Raw genomic sequence first — 15,000 nt, 5'->3', positions numbered from 1 at the left:
TCACTGTATTTTGACCCACTGTTCTGGTAACGTAACAGGAACCAAAGCTACCATGTCCATGGTAAAGTTTTGCTCTTTTGTGGCTATAATCATCTCAGCCGCGAGTGAAGTTCATGCACGGGAGGATACCGGTGAGTGCTGTTTAAAAGCAGGGTAACCAAGGATATTTTTTATGGCGTAATTTTCGTGAAATGTGAAAAGGCTTTGTTTAATTTTGTGATGAACAAACTGGGCAAAGACTGTGGATGAATATCACTGCCGTTGTTTTTGTTTTTTTGTTTTTATGTTTTTTGTTTTTTAGTGTAATCTTCTTGAAACAAAAATTGAAAAAAAATAGATTTCCGCTGAACGCCTCCTTAATTTGACTGTTGTATTTATAAGGTCGGAGGTACGTGCAGTGTGCCATAGATTTCATTCCATCGTTCTCCCGCCTGTTTAGTTGCCTGTTTTGGGCTGAACTCATGGTGACGGAAAAGTGTTGAACGTGCGACGTTCTAATGAGCGCCAAATATTCAATCGAAACTCAGTTGTGGTAATGCTCGGAATAGTATGGAGACGGCCACAGAAGAAACCGTGTAAAGTGTTTACATGATTTTTTTCATCGCTGTGCTGAGAACTGGGATGAAATCATGATCATTCATCCCGTATTTAACACATTTCATTCAGCAAGCAAGTAAACAGTTGACAAATTTCTAGTTTCTAAAGAAACTGCGGTGCTGCGTCGGTGGGAGAGGGAAACATTAAAAATTGGTTATATCAAACGAGTTAATAAAGGTCGAATTGCGACCGTAAAAAATTGGGAAAGCTGACTTTACGAGCGTTAGCCCTTCGTCAGAGCGAAAAGAGGAATTGTGAGTGTTGTTGGTTTTTTTGAGGGTGCGGAGGAATTTGTGAATAAACAAGACGCTTATTAGCCTAAACTCGGGCCTGCAAAAATACAGTGGTCTATGGTTAATTAAGCACTAAAGAAGTCTGTCCTTGTTACATCTGCCTTACATTGCGCTTTTCATGATGTTCGAATGTGTATGTAGTGAATTCCCGAACCCGGATTATCTTCCTTATCAGGTGGTGACAATGACCACTGGACCATGGAAACGACGTAAAAATAGTGTATTTATTCCAAAAAGGCTAAGCACATTGTTTTTTTCCAGATCGATGGGTTATTTTTGCTCAGTGTTTGAGAAAGGAAACGCTAATTGAACGGTTTAATTAAGATGAAACGAAATGACTCACTGAAACATCTTCTGCAATTGAAAATGAAAGAGGAACGAAGGTGTGATGTGAAAACATCTTTCCAAGATGACCAACCTTTCGTGCAGCATTTTGTCGTAATACAAAACTTGGAATAGTCGTGAAGTGATTACAATAATGAGAATTTATGTTTTAAGATGACGTCCTCGTTGCCGTTTCCCTCGTCCTTGCTAAAGCTCCCCTATATCAAGCTGACGCGAAATTTTACGCTCCCCTCTCCCTGAAACAGCTTCCCTCCCTCAATCTTCGGATGGCAAGCAATCGACCTCGTCAACTTCGGACAAAATTTCGTTGCCGAGGCTCCAAAACAATATGGTATTGAGCATAAGTGTGATATGGAATTTGATCAGGAACAATAGATTTCATGGGAACAAGAGATAAAAATAACCGGGGCAGAAGAACATGTACATGTTTTAACAAACCACTAATGAACATTCGAGCGTCCAAAAAACTGTTTATTGGTACAATATACTTATTGATATTAACATGTGCATTTATACTTCCATTTACAAATAAAATGGCCACATTTCCAAAGATTTCAATCCTCAAATCATTTATGGTCTGGCTGCAGTCGTTGATTACTGACATATTTAGTCTAACCCATAGTATTCATCATCGTTTCCAAATTCATCAGTTGCGTTGCCATTTCTCCGGATTGTATGTAGACCCGGGCATTGTACAGTGCATAAAAAGTGCTTTACGAAAAACGGTATTTGTTAAAAAATATATTTCATTTTATTAAATTCTCAACCTCGGATAATGCAATTCTCGTGCCCTGATTGGTTCACTCAATCTCGGTTATCAGCTCATATACCTCAGTTTGACCTTATATGGTAAATGATTGCGCTTAGCGTTGCTAAACTAAAAACGTTTACGCCAGAGAGCGAAATTTCTTTCGGTGTAAATCAAAAGAAAAACGTTTTTGTGGAAAGTTTGGATCACTTTCGAAGCTTAGAGATACGCGAAAAGGTAAAAAATGTTTTTGTGATGAACCTGCATCTGTCTGACCACGAGGTATTACACAACATCGCATCTTCATCAACTTTTTACGATTTCGTTAGGATTTTCTCTCTTTTTTCGCTCGTATTTCGTACTTCCAAACTCTTGGAGTTTAAGGAATTTAATAAAACAATTATTCCATTCGCGCTTGTTGGATATGAGAGTGGTTATAGCCAACTCGGCGCTACGCGCCTTGTTGGCTATTTACCATCTCATATCCAACGCGCGCTCATGGAATAATTGTTAAATAGTCGCTCAATCTAAACCTCTTAATTAGATGATTGAATGGACAAACGTAATTGATGTTTTTCCTTACGTGTAGCCAAATCTCTCCGTCAACCAGGTAAACTAACATTCAGTAAAGATAAGTGTTCATTACATTGTAATTGCACTCTTACAAGAGGACGACAGATGAAGGTTTCATACTGAACGCTTGTATGTCAGCAGTTCATTTTTTTCTTTTTGTAACGGGTACAAGGACCAGCTTTGTGTTCTTAAACTTTCTTGCTACAGAAGTTTCATTAGTCTAGGATTGAAACCTGTTGAGGATTGTCCGCACTTCGTGCAAATGAACTTTCTTTTTGCCGATCGAAACGAAGCCACATGTAACAATCGCGTGGAAACTGCATTAATTTATGAATGTCATGAACCCTTTCTCCAAATATCAACTTTTAACTTTTCATTCTTCTTATCGTCGCTTCCAAACTGTCCTTATAAATCTACCAGACGAATGTTTTCTTCATGGCCAGGATCCTTTTCCTTCCTTCATACATTCACAAATGAAATGTCCTCAGGAGTTTTCGACCCTCCCAGGAGCACTTCAATTTTTTTTTTTTCAAATCACTTCTGGTCTGGCTGCAGTCATTGATAACCAACACATTTAGTCTAACACCTTAGTATTTGTCATTTCCAAATTCTTCAGTTGCGTTACCATTGCTGTAGATTGTTTACGCATGACAACTTTAGATCCAAATTTGCAGGAAAACATTGGTAATAGTACATTCTTTAAAGCTTGATTATAGTTTGTGCTAAAGACGAATAAGATGATTGGGTTAGCCGCGGTGCTCAAAGAGGGGCAGACATAAAATGCAAAACCAACAATAATAAACATCTGTCTGCTGGAAAAACAGACGGGTAAAACTTTTTGAGAAACAAATAGGTGCAAAGAGGTGTCCAGCAAAGGAAAAATGTCAATACAATAGAAATCAGGATTTTTAGTATTCTCTTGTTCTGCTGCTGTCGTTTATCGTCGGCGTTGACTCTGTTTTTAAGCAAGTTTCCTGGCGGTGGTCTATTTTTCAAAGCTCTGATGATCATAAAATACAAACCTGTTATACTGATTAAAGGTATCAGGTAGAAAAAAATACCACTTACACCATTGTAAACTGTTAGACCATTACCGATATCACTCATTAGAAACCTACAAAAGGTATGATTTTCTTCTTTGATAGTTCCGGTAAACAAAGCGTAAGGCAATACACAAGCTACCGGTATTAACCACGACATAAGCAAAAAAGCCACGCGAATTTTAACATTTAACAAGATCCCTTTGAATGGATAAACAATGGCAATAAATCTATCCAAGGCAATCAACACAAGGCTTAACACAGAGACACCTTGTGATACTGCCCTGAAATACATTCCAAGCTTGCATGCAAATGTTGCCAAAGGCTCGTTGACAAGGATGTCGGGTGTCAGCATTCCCTCACTAGCGTACAACGGCCAATTAAAGAACGGACAGAGAAAATCGGATATCGCCATGTTCACGATGTAGTAGTTCGTGCTTGTTCGTAAGTTCTGAGTCTTCAGGAAGGTCAAGAAAATCAACATGTTCCCGACAATTGTTGCTGCACTCAGCACGGAAAGGCCTAGTGTAAACATTGTGGAAACGATGGCTGAGCAGGCGGGCCTTGAGAAGTTGGCCGGATGTACTGCTATACAGTTATTCATTGCTTGCTTGCTTGCTTGCTTGCTGGCCAGATAGGCTTGAGAAAGGGCGAGGGATGAACAAGGGTGATTCTTCTTGATGACCTACCAACAAAATTACAACTTAGCCGTAAACATACCAAAGGACGTGTTGGATGTTTTCCCAACAGAAAATAGGCCAAACGCAATAAATTTGAGAAAACGGAATTTAAGAAACTCCAGGGCAATCACGAGCGTATAAAGTGCGTCCCGGTTTATCGAGTGTCGAGGGTGAAGAACAAATAAACGGCTGCTATGTTGGAATTTGATGCTTTCTTTAACGTAAATTCTTTCTTGAGTTGTTGGGCTTTGGTCACAATCTATCGCACATGTTTCCCTTTAGAACGCCTGAGCAGCATTAAGTTTTATTTCAATTTGCACAATTTTAAAGATAATTATTCAGTTTATATTACAAGACTTTAGTTGGGCTCTTACTCTTATAATGACGAATCAAATGAATTAGAAACTAACAAACTAAAAAATTAGGGCGAGCTCACATCATTCACAACAGAGATAAGGTTCATCCAGGGTATTAAACAGGATCTGGTTTGAAAAACCTTTCCACTGAAATAAAAAGCACGTCCAAGGACAATGGCAGTTCTAAAGGAAGTCAAGAAAGATCATGATTTAAGAGGAAGTACGCCAGAGTGCTTGTTCCGCAAATGACGTCTCAAGGACTTCCTCCCCGGAAAGAAGATGGCGGGCAAGAGATGAATTGCATTGATGGAAAACAAATCATGATAATCTTCAGTGAACAGAAGTTACATCGCATCATCTACACGGTGCAAAGAGACTGAAAAAACATAGTTTTAAGGCCTGCCAGCTGGAGAACTCTCAATAGATTTCTGTCAAATGATGGCTCGGTTGGTTTATATCGAAATACTAAACTGCAACCTTTAATTTGCAACAATCCTTCTAGACCAAGTGAGTAAGCGGGAGTCGTCGTCAGCTGAGAAGAGATCTCGCTATACTTGCCTTATTTTATTTCCAGTTTTGTTTGCTGTTTGTACAAATTTCAAATTACAAAACTTGTTTTCAATTGTTAAAATTTCTCTTCTACATGATAATTGCACTATATCGAGCTTACCTGAAAGCTGAAAGCAGAAGAATGTCAACAGTTTCTTTATTTTTGGCTGAAGTTCAAAGGGATAGTCTCCGCGACAGTTTTAAATACGATTTACCTTCCATCGATGCATGAGTCAAATGAAACATTTTGCACTGAAATACCACTGTTGTTTTCTGAGAGGCTGAATATGGGCCCTTACAACGGGTCATTAAACAAATATAAGGATTTTGTATGCTTGGAAACAAAAGTTGCAACGTGGTTTAATTTGGCGTGGTCGGATATGGTCGTCATACATTTTAAGAAAGCCGTGAATTTCATTATACAACCGTGGCATTGTCAAGGAAAACAGCAGTTGAGAACAACGGCATAAGTAAGCACTAAAAATCACTTTTACTGACAGAAACAATGTTGAGTCTAATGGGTAATTTATATGAAAGTCTTAGTAATATATTAGACCTAATTTGGAAGAATTTTTCTGAAAGGAAGAAAGCTTTCAAAGCGACGGTTATACGGTTATAAGAGCAACTTAAGCAGGCGTGAAGAAGCCTAAGAATCGAAGAATCGTCTTCCTTAGTCTTTTTGGCAATAATTCAGTCATACTTAAGTGTAATGCGATAATCACAATGTTGAGTCCAAGAAGCCGTGTCAAGTGTCCTTCACCAAAACAAGTGAGTTGATAAGTGCTCCTATCTTCGAATTTAAGAAACTCCCGCGCCATCACGAACGTATAAAGTACGTCCCGATTTATCGGCTGCTATGTTGGAATTTGATGCTTTCTTTAACGTAAATTCTTTCTTCAGTTGTTGGGCTTTGGTCACACTCTATCGCCCATGTTTCCCTTTAGAACGCCTGCGCATCAGTAAGTTTTATTTCACTTTGCACAATTTTAAAGATAATATTAATTATTCAGTTTATATTACAAGACTTCAGTTGGGCTCTTACTCCTATAATGACGAATCAAATGAATTAGAGCTCACATCATTCACAACAGAGATAAGGTTCATCCAGCCGTATTAAACATGATCTGGTTTGAAAAACTTTTCCACTGAAATAAAAACACTTCCAACAACAACGGCAGTTCTAAAGGAAGTCAAGAAACATTATGAATTAAGCGGAAGTAAGCCAGAGTGCTTGTTCCGCAAATGACGCCGCAAGGACTCCCTCCCCGGAAAGAAAATGGCGAGCAATCATGAATTGAAATCCGGGACCAACCGACAATTTCAAATAGTACCGGAGTACGAAAGACAACCTGAACAAAGTCAATTTCATGGCGATATTCTCCAGAGTTATACGGATGTTATTGCTATATTTCGATTTACTTCAAAATCATCATCAGGCAAATCAAGGTTTACAGAGCGCGTGATTTAAATACAGGAGACTTATTTAAATAATAATAGTTCGCGGCTAGCTTTTAAGCCAGAGTTGATTTCCCTTGAAATAATTCCATCCTTGTTAACACTAAGGAATTCTACTTGAATACAGTCAGGGACAATACCAGCATAATTGATATGGATAACAACTGGAATATTCTTCTATTTAAAGAAGCTTTCTATATAAAAACTAAGCAGTCTGCTGCGAACTATTATTATTTAAATAAGTCTCCTGTATTTAAATCACGCGCTCTGTAAACCTTGATTTGCCTGATGATGATTTTGAAGTAAATCGAAATATAGCAATAACATCCGTATAACTCTGATGAATATCGCCATGAAATTGACTTTTTTCGGGTTGTCTTTCGTACTAGACATGAATTGCATTCATGAAAAAAAAAAGTCATGATAATCTTCAGTGAACAGAAGTTACATCGCATCATCTACACGGTGCAAAAAGACTGAAAAACATAGTCTTAAGGCCTCCCAGCGGGTGAAGTCTCAATAGATTTCTGTCAAATGCTGGCTCGGTTGGTTTATATCGAAATACTAAACTTCAGCCTTTCATCAATCCTTCTAGACCAAGTGAGTTAGTGTGGAATCTTATTTGATATTATCAACTGACATTTTGGTCGTAGTGGCAGATGAGTTCCTTATATAGTAATGAAGGAAATCCGGAGTACACTGCCCGTACATGATGAATTTCAAATCTCTATTTATCTGTTATAACTCGGGTTTACAGGAAAAAATCTACCTACTTCTAACAGAGTTGAACCTACATGAATTTCGTTTTCAATGATTCTCAACCACTAATCTTGGTCACAAGTACAGGCTGATCAGTTTACTGACGACGCCTTGCGTTTCTGTGTTGTTCGTCAGAGCGAAAAGAGGAAGTGTGAGTGTTGTTGGTTTTTATGAGGGTGCGGAGGAATTTGTGAATAAACAAGACGCTTATTAGCCTAAACTCGGGCCTGCAAAAATACAGTGGTATATGGTTAATTAAGCACTAAAGAAGTCTGTCCTTATTACATCTGCCTTACATTGCGCTTTTCATGATGTTCGAATGTGTATGTAGTGAATTCCCGAACCCGGATTATCTTCCTTATCAGGTGGTGACAATGACCACTGGACCATGGAAACGACGTAAAAATAGTGTATTTATTCCAAAAAGGCTAAGCACTTTGTTTTTTTTCCTGATCGATGGGTTATTTTGCTCAGTGTTTGAGAAACGAAACGCTAATTGAACGGTTTAATTAAGATGAAACGAAATGACTCACTGAAACATCTTCTGCAATTGAAAATGAAAGAGGAACGAAGGTGTGATGTGAAAACATCTTTCCAAGATCACCAACCTTTCGTGCAGCATTTTGTCGTAATAGAAAACTTGGAATAGTCGTGAAGTGATTACAATAATGAGAATTTATGTTTTAAGATGACGTCCTCGTTGCCGTTTCCGTCGTCCTTGCTAAAGCTCCCCTATATCATGCTGACGCGAAATTTTACGCTCCCCTCTCCCTGAAACAGCTTCCCTCCCTCAATCTTCGGATGGCAAGCAATCGACCTCGTCAACTTCGGACAAAATTTCGTTGCCGAGGCTCCAAACAATATGGTATTGAGCAAAAGTGTGATATGGAATTTGATCAGGAACAATAGATTTCATGGGAACAACAGATAAAAATAACCGGGGCAGAAGAACATGTACATGTTTTAACAAACCACTAATGAACATTCGAGCGTCCAAAAAACTGTTTATTGGTACAATATACTTATTGATATTAACATGTGCATTTATACTTCCGTTTACAAATAAAATGGCCACATTTCCAAAGATTTCAATCCTCAAATCATTTATGGTCTGGCTGCAGTCGTTGATAACTGACATGTTTAGTGTAACCCGTAGTATTCATCATCGTTTCCAAATTCATCAGTTGCGTTGCCATTTGTCCGGATTGTATGTAGATTCGGGCATTGTACAGTGCATAAAAAGTGCTTTACGAAAAACGGTATTTGTTAAAAAGTATATTTCATTATAGTCGCTCAATCTAAACCTCTTAACTAGATGATTGAATGGACAAACGCAATTGATGTTTATCCTTACGTGTAGCTAACTCTCGCGGTCAACCAGGTAAACTAACATTCAGTAAAGATAAGTGTTCATTACATTGTAATTGCACTCTTACAAGAGGACGACAGATGAAGGTTTTATACTGAACGCCTGTATGTCAGCAGTTCATTTTTTTCTTTTTGTAACGGGTACAAGGACCAGCTTTGTGTCCTTAAACTTTCTTGCTACAGAAGTTTCATTAGTCTAGGATTGAAACCTGTTAAGGATTGTCCGCACTTCGTGCAAATGAACTTTCTTTTTGCTGATCGAAACGAAGCCACATGTCACAATCGCGGGGAAACTGCATCATTTTATGAATGTCATGAACCCTTTCTCCAAATATCAACTTTTAACTTTTCATTCTTCTTATCGTCGCTTCCAAACTGTCCTTATAAATCTACCAGACGAATGTTTTCTTCATGGCCAGGATCCTTTTCCTTCCTTCATACATTCACAAATGAAATGTCCTCCGGAGTTTTCGACCCTCCCAGGAGCACTTCAATTTTTTTTTTTTCAAATCACTTCTGGTCTGGCTGCAGTCATTGATAACCAACACATTTAGTCTAACACCTTAGTGTTTGTCATTTCCAAATTCTTCAGTTGCGTTGCCATTGCTCTAGATTGTTTACGTATGACAACTTTAGATCCAAATTTGCAGGAAAACATTGGTAATAGTACATTCTTTAAAGCTTGATTATAGTTTGTGCTAAAGACGAATAAGATGATTGGGTTAGCCGCGGTGCTACAGGAGGGGCAGATATAAAATGCAAAACCAATCAATAATAAACATCTGTCTGCTGGAAAAACAGACGGGTAAAACTTTTTGAGAAACAAATAGGTGCAAAGAGGTGTCCAGCAAAGGAAAAATGTCAATACAATAGAAATCAGGATTTTTAGTATTCTCTTGTTCTGCTGCTGTCGTTTATGGTCGGCGTTGACTCTGTTTTTAAGCAAGTTTCCAGGCGGTGGTCTATTTTTCAAAGCTCTGATGATCATAAAATACAAACCTGTTACACTGATTAAAGGTATCAGGTAGGAAAAAATAATACTTACGCCATTGTAAACTGTTCGACCATTACCGACATCACTCATTAGAAACCTACAGAAGGTATGATTTTCTACTTTGATAGTTCCGGCAAACAAAGCGTAAGGCAATACACAAGCTACCGGTATTAACCAAGACATAAGCAAAAAGCCACGCGAATTTTAACATTTAACAAGATCCCTTTGAATGGATAAACAATGGCAATAAATCTATCCAAGGCAATCAACACAAGGCTTAACATCGAGACACCTTGTGATACTAGCCTGAAATACATTCCAAGCTTGCATGCAAATGTTGCCAAAGGCTCGTTGACAAGGATGTCGGGTGTCAGCATTCCCTCACTAGCGTACAGCGGCCAATTAAAGAATGGACAGAGAAAATCGGATATCGCCATGTTCACGATGTAGTAGTTCGTGCTTGTTCGTAAGTTCCGAGTCTTCAGGAAGGTCAAGAAAATCAACATGTTCCCGACAATTGTTGCTGAACTCAACACGGAAAGGCCTATTGTAAACATTGTGGAAACGATGGTAGAGCAGGCGGGCCATGAGAAGTTGGCCGGATGTGCTGCTGTAGAGTTATTCATTGACAACACTGCTTGCTCGCTTGCCAGATAGGCTTGAGAAAGGGCGAGGGATGAACAAGGGTGATTCTTCTTGATAACCTACAAACAAAATTACAACTTAGCGGTAAACATACCAAGGACGTGTCAGACGTCTTTCCAACAATAAGCCAAATGCAATAAATTTGCGAAAACGGAAATTAAGAAACTCCCGGGCAATCACGAGCGAATAAAGTACGTCCCGATTGTTGAGGGTGAATAACAAATAAATGGCTGCTATGTTGGAATTTGATGCTTTCTTTAACGCAAATTCTTTCTTCATGCAGTTGTTGGGCTTTGGTCACACTCTACCGCCCATGTTTCCCTTTATAACGCCTGCGCAGCAGTAACTTTTATTTCAATTTGCACAATTTTAAAGATAATTATTCAGTTTATATTACAAGACTTCAGTTGGGCTCTTACTCTTATAATGACAAATCAAATGAATTAGAAACTAACAAACTAAAAAATTAGGGCGAGCTCACATCATTCACAACAGAGATAAGGCTCATCCAGGGTATTAAACAGGATCTAGTTTGAAAAACTTTTCCACTGAAATAAAAAGCACTTCCAAGAACCACGGCAGCTCTAAAGGAAGTCAAGAAACATGAATTAAGCGGAAGTAAGCCAGGGTGCTTGTTCCGCAAATGACGTCTCAAGGACTCCGTCCCCGGAAAGAAAATGGCGGGCAATACATGAATTGAAATCCGGGACCAACCGACAATTTCAAATAGTACAGTACGAAAGACAACCCGACCAAAGTCAATTTCATGGCGATATTCACCAGAGTTATACGGATGTTATTGCTATATTTCAATTTACTTCAAAATCATCATCAGGCAAATCAAGGTTTACAGAGCGCGTGATTTAAATGCAGGAAACTTATTTAAATAATAATCGTTCGCGGCTATCTTTTAAGCCAGAGTTAACTTCCCTTGTAGTAATTCCATCCTTGTTAACACTAAGGAATTCTACTTGAATACAGTCAGGGACAATACCAGCATAATTGATATGGATAACAACTGGAACATTCTTCTATTTTAAAGAAGCTTTCTATATAAAAACTAAGCAGTCTGCAATTAACTCTGGCTTAAAAGCTAGCCGCGAACTATTATTAAAAATCACCCGCTCTGTAAACCTTGATTTGCCTGATGATGATTTTGAAGTAAATCGAAATATAGCAATAACATCCGTATAACTCTGGTGAATATCGCTATGAAATTGACTTTGTTCGGGTTGTCTTTCTTACTAGACATGAATTGCATTGATAGAAAACAAATCATGCATGATAATCTTCAGGGAACAGAAGTCACATCGTATTATCTACACGGTGCAAGAACACTGAAAAACATAGTCTTAAGGCCTCCCAGCGGGAGAACTCTCAATAGATTTCTATCAAATGATGGCTCGGTTGGTTTATATCGAAATACTAAACTGCAACCTTTCATCAATCCTTCTAGACCAAGTGACTTAGTGTGGAATCTTATTTGATATTATCAACTGACATTTTGGTCGTAGTGGCAGATGAGTTCCTTATATAGTAATGAAGGAAATACCGAGTACACTGCCCGTACATGATGAATTTAAAAACTCTATCTGTTATAACTCGGGTTTACAGGAAAAAGTGTACCTACTTCTAACAGAGTTGAACCTACATTAACTTTTCTTTAAATTATGATTTACTTCCTTATAATATGTATATATGTAAATAATATTTTTGTAAACGCATCGAGATTTTTAGGCACTCCTATGCCTAAGGGGATCGAGAACTCCGAGAAGGAGGAACTCAAATGTTAAAGATAGTGATCTAGAAATAGAGAAGGGTCAAGCAGGACTTCCCTAGATACTAGTAGACGTACATAGAAATTTTCCTGTTTTTAGTTTATTATTATTATTATTATTATTATTATTATTATTATTATTATTATATCTAGCTGGTCTAGTATAGTAAGAAACCTTTTAGTTTTTATAGATTTCTATTAATTAGTATGCTAAGACCAAAGAGAAGGACACATATGTAATGGTATTTTTTTTATTTTTATAATGCATATTAAATGATTCATTATTGTCATTATTGTACGATCATCATTATTGTAAATTTAAGATTTTTCTTTGAATTTGTTAATAAAGTTGTCCCATTCTTTAAAAAAAAAATTATTATTATTATTATTATTATTATTATTATTATTTCGTTTTGAATGATTCTCAACCACTAATCTAGGTCACAAGTCCAGGCTCATCAGTTTATTGCTGCCGCAGACGCCTTGCGTTTCTGTGTTAAGTCGTTGTCAGCTGAGAAGAGATCTCGCCATACTTGCCTTATTTTATTTCCGGTTTTGTTTGCTGTTTGTACAAATTTCATATTACAAAACTTGTTATCAATTGTTAAAATTTCTCGTCTACATGATAATTGCATTATTCGAGCTTACCTGAAAGCTGAAAGCAGAAGAATGTCAACAGTTTCTTTAGCTTTTTCAGTATTTTTGGCTGAAGTTCAAAGGGATAGTCGCCGCGATAGTTTTACAACACGATTTACCTTCCATCGATGCATGAGTCAAATGAAGCATTTTGCACTAAAATACCACTGTTGTTTTCTGAGAAGCTGAATATGGACCCTTACAACGGGTCATTAAACAAATATAGGATTTTGTATGCTTGGAAACAAAAGTGACAACGTATTTTAATTTGGCGTGGTCGGATATGGTCGTCATACATTTTAAGAAAGCCGTCCAATTCATTATACAACCGTGGCATTGTCAAGGAAAACAGTAGTTGAGAACAACGACATAAGTAAGCACTAAAAATCACTTTCACTGACAGAAACAATTTTGAGTCTAATGGGTAATTTATATGAAAGTCATAGTAATATATTGGACCTAATTTGGAAGAATTTTTCTGAAAGGAAGAAAGCTTTCAAAGCGACGGATTGTATCTGTTATAAGAGCGACTTGCAGGCGTGAAGAAGCCTAAGAATCGAAGAATCGTCTTCCTTAGTCTTTTTGGCAATAATTCAGTCATACTTAAGTGTAATGCGATAATCACAATGTTGAGTCCAAGAAGCCGTGTCAAGTGTCCTTCGCGGAAACAAGTAAGTCGATAAGTGCTCCTGTCCTCAAATATTCTTTGCACGTAGATAACACTCTCGACCTTCTTATCACTGATTCTGAAATTTTTGTTTTAACACGCCGTTTAGTGAGTCATCATGAATACGCAGATGTTCATAAAGGAATGGAAATGTAGCTATGATTTAACCTACAGTCCTATGCACTGAAGCTACTTTGGGACATTCCTGACTCGCGGCCCTATTTCAAGACCACCTCAAACCTCTACGACTCCCTATCCCCCACTTTTCACGGACATGAACGCTTGGACATTTACTTGAATGAGTGGGGGAGGATACATTCCCAGCTTTGGAAATTCAAGGTTCTTTTGTGGTGCCCAAAAAGTAAAATATCGGAATGAAATGGCAAATATGAGGGATTTATTTTGGCAATAAAAATAATTCGAAATTCATACTTTAAGAATTTTTAGCCGCACCCTTGTTTCCGTTTAATTGTATGTATCCTCAATTATTTGTTCCTGAGATAATTCTCTTCATATTTTCCAAAATGCAAATTTTAGCATTTCCTTCTCCCAAATTTCCTTGTATTGTCGGGCCATCATTGGTCTCTTAAACAAGGGGTGTCACTCCGGAAATGACAACTCCAAAGTCATCATGCAGTTTGTGATACAGTCAAATGTAGACCGGCGCCTTGCACGGTGCATATAAAATGTAATCTAGAGAAGATTTTGTCCACGTATATCTGCTATACGAAAAACGGTATGTATTAAAAAATATTTGAAGTTAGGTACAATTTAAAACTTGATTATGAGTCGTCCAATCTTAACCTTTTAAAAGAATAAATGGACAAGCGTAATTAACTGATATTTTTCTGTTATGTGTAGCCAAATGCGCTTCCTCGCTCTCTCGGTCAATAGACGTAAAGTTACGTTCAGAAAAGATACGTTTTAAGTTCACCACATTGTCACTGCACTCTTACAAGAGGACAACAGACCGCTTTTAAGACCATAAAGTTTGTACGTCAGCAGCTATTATATAGGTTATAACAGATGCGGCCTCTTTTCCTTTTGTAAACGGATATAAGGATCAGCTTTGTGTTCTTAACCTTTCTTGCTACAGAATTTTGATTAGAGGATTGCAAATGAAACTTTCTTTTTTACGGGTTTGAAACGAAACCACATGTCACAATCGCCGGGAAACTGCATCATTTTACGAATGTCATGTACCCCTTCTCCAAATATCAACTTTTAACTTTTAATTCCTCTGATCGTTGCTTCCAAACTGTCCTTTTAAATCTACCAGATGAATGTTTTCTTCATGGTCAGGATCTTCTTCCTTCAAGAGTGACCTCCCCCTAACAGGAAAAAAAAAACAGGACATATAACATTGACAGCTTTCTTGAAATTGCTTTGTTTATAGTGGAAGTGTTTTTAGCTATCAAGCTAGTTTACAGGCACTCCATATTTTCCTTTTTTTTCTAGTTTTACTTCGATGATTTTCGCTTTCGATTGACGTCATGTTTTCTACCTGAATCGTTTCAT

The 15,000-nt window shown here is 37.7% G+C and overlaps 2 pseudogenes; both read right to left on the bottom strand.

The window, feature by feature from the left end:
* Window positions 1-1,701: 1,701 nt before the first annotated feature.
* LOC137979459 (allatostatin-A receptor-like) lies at window positions 1,702-4,793 on the bottom strand (annotated as a pseudogene).
* Window positions 4,794-8,387: 3,594 nt separating this feature from the next.
* On the bottom strand, window positions 8,388-13,024 carry LOC137979343 (allatostatin-A receptor-like; annotated as a pseudogene).
* Between the last annotated feature and the right edge of the window lie 1,976 nt (window positions 13,025-15,000).

The sequence above is a fragment of the Montipora foliosa genome, chromosome 12, assembly GCF_036669935.1.
Source record: "Montipora foliosa isolate CH-2021 chromosome 12, ASM3666993v2, whole genome shotgun sequence".
NCBI classification, from domain to species: Eukaryota; Metazoa; Cnidaria; class Anthozoa; order Scleractinia; family Acroporidae; genus Montipora; species Montipora foliosa.
Note: the sequence above shows the minus strand (reverse complement) of the source record. Positions and strands in the feature narration are given on the sequence as shown.